The sequence below is a fragment of the Poecilia latipinna genome, unplaced genomic scaffold (assembly GCF_001443285.1).
Source record: "Poecilia latipinna isolate Pla-1442-1.1 unplaced genomic scaffold, P_latipinna-1.0 Scaffold2889, whole genome shotgun sequence".
In the NCBI taxonomy this organism is placed as follows: Eukaryota; Metazoa; Chordata; class Actinopteri; order Cyprinodontiformes; family Poeciliidae; genus Poecilia; species Poecilia latipinna.
Genome location: NW_015115505.1, coordinates 84,435 through 91,952, shown reverse-complemented (window position 1 = coordinate 91,952; position 7,518 = coordinate 84,435). Strand labels below are relative to the sequence as shown.

The 7,518-nt window shown below is 38.2% G+C and overlaps 1 long non-coding RNA gene across 1 annotated transcript in view; it reads right to left on the bottom strand.

Moving 5' to 3' along the window:
- LOC106939494 (uncharacterized) overlaps positions 1-7,237 on the bottom strand; it is a 23,618-nt gene extending 16,381 nt beyond the window's left edge. The window contains exons 1-2 of the long non-coding RNA XR_001422862.1: positions 7,224-7,237; positions 5,909-5,917 (exon numbers count right to left, since the gene is read on the bottom strand). This is a non-coding gene — a long non-coding RNA (uncharacterized LOC106939494). The remainder of the gene's footprint in view (positions 1-5,908; positions 5,918-7,223) is intronic.
- Positions 7,238-7,518: the final 281 nt, after the last annotated feature.

Below are 7,518 nucleotides of genomic sequence, written 5' to 3'. Positions count from 1 at the left end.
CAAAAGTTACTGACTGCAGGGTTTCCCCCAGAAAACTTGCTCAGCCTGGTGGTCGGGGCACCGAGGTGGTCCACTGTGTTTTTGTATTAAAAGATATTAAATATTACGGAAGACATTACTGACAATACATAAAAACCCACAACTGAGTCTTAAAACAACAAATCAAAAAATACAATTAAAATAAATATCAATTATTTGCACTTTTGTTAAATCCAAATGAAGCCATCAGTTAGTGGATCTAAAAACACAATGTGATGCTGATCACTTTTAGAGCCGGCCCAAGGCTAAGCAGCTGCTTAAGGCCCTCAAACCTTCAGGGTCCCGTAAATGGTAACGCTTTAACACAAACCACAGATAGATAGAAATGTAACGTTTGTTTGTTAAGAATATCAATGCTGTTAAATTTGATTTCATGGTTTCAGCATGAATACATTAAAATATTTCTAAATTACTACTAGTGTGCATATTGGGATTGCAAGCGACACATGGTAAGATCCACCATCTTCCCTCTAGTTTGTTTCACTGTAGTTTACTTTGTTGCCATTACTTCATCTATATTTCACTCACCATCCAACAGTGGCAGCCTAAATATCATGAGAATCCCAACTTACCATTAAAACCAGAAATGCATCAATTGAATAGACACACCCTGTAACACCCAGGCAGCTGATCAGGTTTGGGGACAACAATAGTTTTGAAACTTTGAGATCTGTTTTCTCTTTATTCTTGTTTGCAGAGTGCCTAACGGCCATGTAATCATTTTTTAAAATGTATTTATCTTTGGAAAGCTTAGAATCCACACTTTAGGAATCTGTAAATAACTCAAAAAGCTGGTTCCTGGTTTTGTTGTGGCATGGAGATATTTGAACTTCACCATTAGCTTGAGGTCCTCCGTTCGGCTGTAGTAATACTTTTCTAACATGATGAAAATCTGATCCTGCAATCTTGCACCTTACTTACTTCTGCTGTTGCCTAGCAACCAGTGAACTTTTCCTTTGCACGATCCATTCAGATGGAAAAGCAGTGAGCGCTGAACCATTTTGTGTGTTTGACAGTTAAAATATACTTAAGTTTGATTGAATCTAAAATCTGTAATTAACTTTCATATTTGGAAATGTTTCAATTACTTTGGTAACTTTTAGGCCCACCTCCCATTTAATTTCCCTTTGGGATTAATAAAGTAGTTTTGCATTTGAATTAATTTAAAAGATTAAGAACACACCAGGAGGCGTGGTGGAAGTCTTTTGTTTGTCAAATGTCCGGTGTGACTATGTGAGCTTTTAGTAAAATGATTTATTGACCATTTTTTGAATTAGAAGCATTAGATTAAGTCAGCTTCAAAGATCTTTAGATATAGTTTCTTCCATATTTTTGCAAGAAATAAGCTACTTAAATTTTTTCAAACAGCCAAACAAGCCACTTGTTGCTGCTCATGGCCTTTCTTGGGAAATTTAGGTTTTGTTACTTGGAAGTCTGCGACAGTGTCTAGATCAGTGCAAACCACTTGAAATGGATTCTGCTGAGTTTAGATGTGACACTGTCCATCAGGTTGACATTGTTATTGACCTTTGATCTTTCAACCAGGTGGGATATGTTTGTCATGAAGTGAACATTTTGTCTTCAAAGTTGATGTGTTAGAAGGATGAGGAATGGACAGTTTAAGGATTTTGACTGGGTCAGAAACTTCTGCAAAATTGCAGCTTGTTGGGTGTTCATCTGCAATAATCTGAGGAAAAAACATTGGTAAATCAGCCGCAGGGTCGTAGGTCACCAAGACTGATAAGTGCGTGTCTGGTATGAAGGTTGGCCTGTGTGCTCCAGTTAGACAGGTTTCTGTGACTGAATAAGTTGTCATTTTCAAAGAAAAGTGTCAGAATACACAGCAAACCATAAACCCCTTTCAGATTTCAGGGTTGTTGATTATGGTGGTGAAATATTTATTTTAATCATGAGTGTCAGCAGAGAAATAAAAAAATACAAAAATAAAAATGGGAAGGATAATCAAACATCAAAATAAAAACATTTATTCAGTTTGAAACATAGGAAGAAGCCAATGCTTATTAAATCATAATTCTATTTGACTCTATCAGGGTATTCATTATGTATTTCAGCCTATATGAACGCCAACCTTCATATAGGCTGAAAGTCTGCGACTTTCAAATGCTTCCCACATTCTAAATATTTCTGCATATGATTTTTTTCTCTATGTCACAATATACTTCCCAAAAATGCATCTGCACAATTAATCTATAGTTATGCAGCAGCTACTGTCTATACAGGAGCTGTTTTAGAATGTAACATGCTTTATAAATACATTGGACCTTGACCAATATGTTCTCATAAACGTTAGCCATCCAGCTACATTGATTTGACCTTTTTTACTTCCATATAATTCATTATACAGTGCACCTGGAAAGTACTAATGTATTGTACATCTATTTTTGTATATCTATTTTTACACCATGTTAAGTGACTGAGATGTGAATTAGCTTATGCTATAATCTGGTACAGTGCATCAAATAGTAACATTTATGTATGAGCTGGATCTTGTCCCTTTTCACATGAAGGTTTAGTAAAGTCCATCAGGTTGGATGGACGGCATCTGTCAGCCGTCTTCAGAGATTTTCAGTCAGATTCCAGTCTGAACTCTGGCATGGCCTTCCAGAGTTCAGACTGGAACTCCAGAATGTCCACAGAGAGGTTCTGAAGCCTCTCCTTTGGGTCGTTGTCCTGCTGAACTAATGAAGCGTCGCTCCAGTCTGAGGTCAAGACACTCTGCAGCAGGTTTTCATTCAGCATGTCTCTGGTCACTGCTGCAGTCAGTTTGTGGTGATGTTACAAAATATCCCTATAACATGATGCTGCCACCACCATGCTTCACTGTAGAGAAGGTGATGAGCCACACCTGGTTTCCTCCAAAACCTATAATTCAGTCTTCATCTTTTCTTGTTCCTGCTGGTCAGAGATCCTTCAGGTGCTTTTGTCCGTCTCCAGACGGGGTGTCATGTGGCTTTTATTGAAGAGTGCCTGATTGGTGGATTGTTAAAGAGATGGTTGCCTTGACTGTTACATCACAGATGTGAGTCACACTTCAGATGCTGTAAAACTGGATATAAACAATGGGTGAAAATTTTAAATATTAAATGATCAACTGTGAAATCTCAAATGTCCATGGAAAGTGTGTGTGGCTAACAAAAGTGTTTCTCACAATATCGTGTGAACCGACTGACCAGGGAATCTAATCAATTCCCTGAATCAATATTGAATTAGAAAAAAAAATATTGTGATGTATTGATTAATAGATGTTTTTACTCACCCCTATTTGTTATGGTGTAAATTGTGATATTTTTATGTAAACTTGTTTCATTTTTCAATATTGGGCCTAAAAACATTTTAGTGATGGCCTTTTGGGGTTAAAGGGTGTCTACTGGTTTTAAATTTTCCTATGGTTGCAAACTGTACAAGCTGGTTGAAGTCCATGTCACAGTTTTATGCCGTTTCGGTATAAAACATCTCACTCAGACAGGCCTGCATGGCAAGTCAGGAATTGGAATTGCAATCATTGCGTTCTTCAGCTTTGCACATGTGCAGTATGATTCATTTGTAATGTGGACACAGAGTAGAATGGGTGTCCTCTCTGCTCTGCTGCTGCAGGATGACAGGCTGGTTTTCATGGCAGTGCTTGCCGTTTGCTCAGGACAGGTACTGCAGATCAGTTGGTGCTTTCAAATGTCCCCAACGTCTCCGATAATATAAAAGTAAGTTAGTAGACTTGTCACTAGACGCTTTTCTGGAAAAAGGTCACTAGAGGGGGCTAAAATCATCATATTCCCATTTTTTGCTGTGCCCCTTTTGGCACTGCCCACTTTGGTGCCATTTTCCAATATTTGTCTGGTGCTGTGGTTATGCTTTTACATCAGGATTGGTTCATATTTAAGGAATCCCAATAGATTGTATCAACTCACCAACTCTGAAATGTGCATTCCATTTTGTATAGCTACTGATAACTAGGTCCTGATTTTCACTGACCAGGTGTGTTGTGTAGAGACCAGACATTGGTTTGGTTGGAAAAACAATTACACAGATCCCTATTCCATGACTCATTCAGTTCAGTTTACAGTGATCCCTCGCTATAACGCGGTTCACCTTACGCGGTCTCGCTGCTTCGCGGAATTTTTTTTGTGCAGTTTTTTTTTCACAGTGCATTGTGTTCTGCGTCCTGATTGGCTAAACAGTCTCTGCGGTTCTTCTCTATCTGTGTTACGGTATTTAAATATAAGTAATACAGCTTGGCCAATCAGGAGATGAAATCTGAAACTTTGAATGTCTGCTGGAAAAAACTGACCAGAATCAGCGCAAAACCCGACCGGAGGCTCGGTTGACGAGATCCATCACTCTGCCGTAGATACAGCTGTGAATCTCGGGAGGAGCTGCCCCGCTCCTCCAAGCTGCCCCGACATATGTAATGACATGACTCCGGATCACATTAAGGCCCGATTTATGCACACGCACATCCGCAGACCTGAAAACAGGTTTTGTTCATTGGTTTCAATGCAGAGTATTTAATTATGCTGTATAATAATCGTAAAAATTAAAGGTAACTACTTCGCGGATTTCACTTATCACGAGTTATTTTCAGAACGCAACCCCCACGAAAAATGAGGGATCACTGTACTTATTTATTTAGTGTCAATTCACAAGTTATCTCGAGGCTCTTCACAAATAGTCGTTTCAGTCCTATCACCCATACATGCAATTACATACATCCTAGTTATCCAATCCAATTTTACTTAGTAACAACCATGAAATCAACACCTAAAAGAAGCAAAAACCATAGTTAATAAATGTGACATGAGCAAAGATTTAAAAACAGTTGGAAGAGGTCTGTCTAATATGTAACTTGGGCTCCTCTCTAAGCTACGACTGTGTTCTGATTCCACTCAAAATCAGTTGATTAGCCGACCTAGCTCAGACAGGGGAGGATTTTCTTGTGCCTGTTAAGACATGCTGCCACATTTAAGTAATGTAGGCTTTTTTGACTTTTATTGTTGAGAAATATTACAGAGAATACATGTGTACCATTCATCTGTCATTTTTATGCCCTTCAGTCTGTCACCTAGTCATCTAACAGGCTTCCTGACAGGATAGAGTTCTTGGAATAAAATTCTTTATGAGACTTGAATCGGAGTCAAGTTTTAGGTCTCTAGGCCAACAGATAAGTCTGCAGTCGTTTGAAACTTAAATGAAACTCGGGTCCCCATCTTTCCTTTAGTGATTTATGATGTAAACTTGAGGATTGTTCAGGTCCGTTCTGTCAGTTAGTTTAATAACAGGGTCAAACATGTTGACACAAAAAAGCTGAATTAAACATGAAATAACAAGAAAATAATGACAGATCATATCATTCCTGTACCACTTCTCTGACTCATAGTGACAAACTAGGAAGACAAACTTTTCTTGCTTTATTTGTCACTCAGAGAAAAATCACACTGCCAAGAGAAATACTGTTTGGTTTGGAAACTGAGTTGGCCCTGACAGAGGAGCACCAGCATATAGATGTTTGGATTGTTGCCAGTTCAGTGTCACACAGTTTTTAAAAAGCTCATGTCCAAAGTGAAAATAAAGAGAAGGAAACGTCTTGAAGACCAGACTATCCTCACTGTGTGTTCAGTCGTTTCTCCCCTGCTGTCATCTGTTGATCTATTTCAGAGCCACGTCTCAAATCTAACTGCCGTGGTATCTTTAAAAACCTGTTGCACAGCTTTGTGTTCACAACACTGACTGATTAGGAATGTAGCCAACAATGAAGTATGGCAACAACTGTTTCACTGTCTGGTTTTCTACCAGTTAAAATCCTAACTTTCAAAATACAGTGCTTTTAGGCTAAGCTTACTTTTTTGGATCTCACCTGAGGAGACTAACTAGATTTTTTCCCCAAAGTCTGCATGAGTTTCGTCAGTCTTGGAGCAGAGACTTCAGGAAACAGATGATTAGCTGAACCATTTAGGATTTAAATATGTTTGCATTGGCTGCTTGACTTCACATGACGACTCATTTTGCGCCACAAAAAAGTGGAGCGGATTGTCCAGGAAAGGTCAAGGGGGCGGGACTCGAACCTGTGACAGCCACATACATGAGTCGCATACTTTACCCCTGCACCACTGCAACCTCCAATTTTCAGCTGTTTAAATAACATCTCTGCTGGGAATGATCTAGGATTGAAGCTAACAATTATCTTAGTAAATGCATAAACTATCAGTTATTCTGATGACTATTTGATTAATTGGATAAAATAATTGACACATTCTGCAGATTTTCCATTTAACCACATAGGCCTCTTTTATACAATATTTGAATACATTAAATAAGAAATAATCCCTTTTCGTTTAAAATACAGCAACAGCATTCCTTTAGCAAACTCTTGATCATTTTAATCGCAAAGAAATCCATGATGAGCAAGGGCGCCAGGATAGGTTTTCCTAAAATGTAAGTTTTCATAAAAAACCCAAATGCAAACAAAAACACATCAGAATTTTTATGTAGCATGCAATGGACAAATAAAATACACTAATTTCTTCCTATTTTAGTCAAAATTAGCAGGACATTGATGGAAAAGATGTAGCTGCAGCATCTAGGCAAGTGGTAAACTAAGATATCTGGAATCAAAAGTTCAGCAGGTTTGAAACGGAGGTCAAAAGACACTGTGCTGAAAATCTAAAAATAAAACCTCTGACAACTGCAGACATCAAAGTTGGATGCAAGCCGATTTTATTTGTAAATAGTTAACATAGTTAGAATGATGTGTTCTTGCGATAATCGCCTTATAAAGTCCTTGACTTTAAAGAGATTTAGGAGACATTGCGAAGTTTGAGGTTTCCCTAGGATGTGTGCTTGTGTTTGAGCATTATCCATGGACCAATGCTGTGCTTTACTAACAGAAAGGAGACATTTACATAATCTGAAGTGTGTTCCCACAGGTGGCACAACAAAGCAAACCAAAGAAAGTTGTGCAACAGATTTCCAGTGATCCCCTTCCTTATCAGAAGTGTTGGTATAGCAACCAGTTCACCAGGGGAACTGACGATAACTTAAATATAGAGTTGAATTGTCTAGGTCTTAATGTTTAAAACCTACCTGTTTATTCAGCATCACAACTGAAGTTGAGAAATCTGTGCACGAGTCAGAGCACATATGCTCTTCAGCACAGCTCTTTATAATGCAACATACAGACAAAATATTTTTAACATCTGTATTAGATCTAGGTATAAAGAACAGTGAAGTCCATGCAAGTGGCCAGATATTATAATGGATACCAGAGTTTACATTGATGGAACTTAAACTTTAGCACTTAACCACATATTGCATCCCAGCAATCTGTTTCAGGCATTAATATTGCGTGATAATTTTGTATGTTGTGCATTTCTATTGTTCATAGTAATCATGCAGAACTTCACTGTGCCTGACCAAGACATTTCAGTGTGTTTTCTCACTGTAAACATAGGTTTTCTTTGGGTTCTC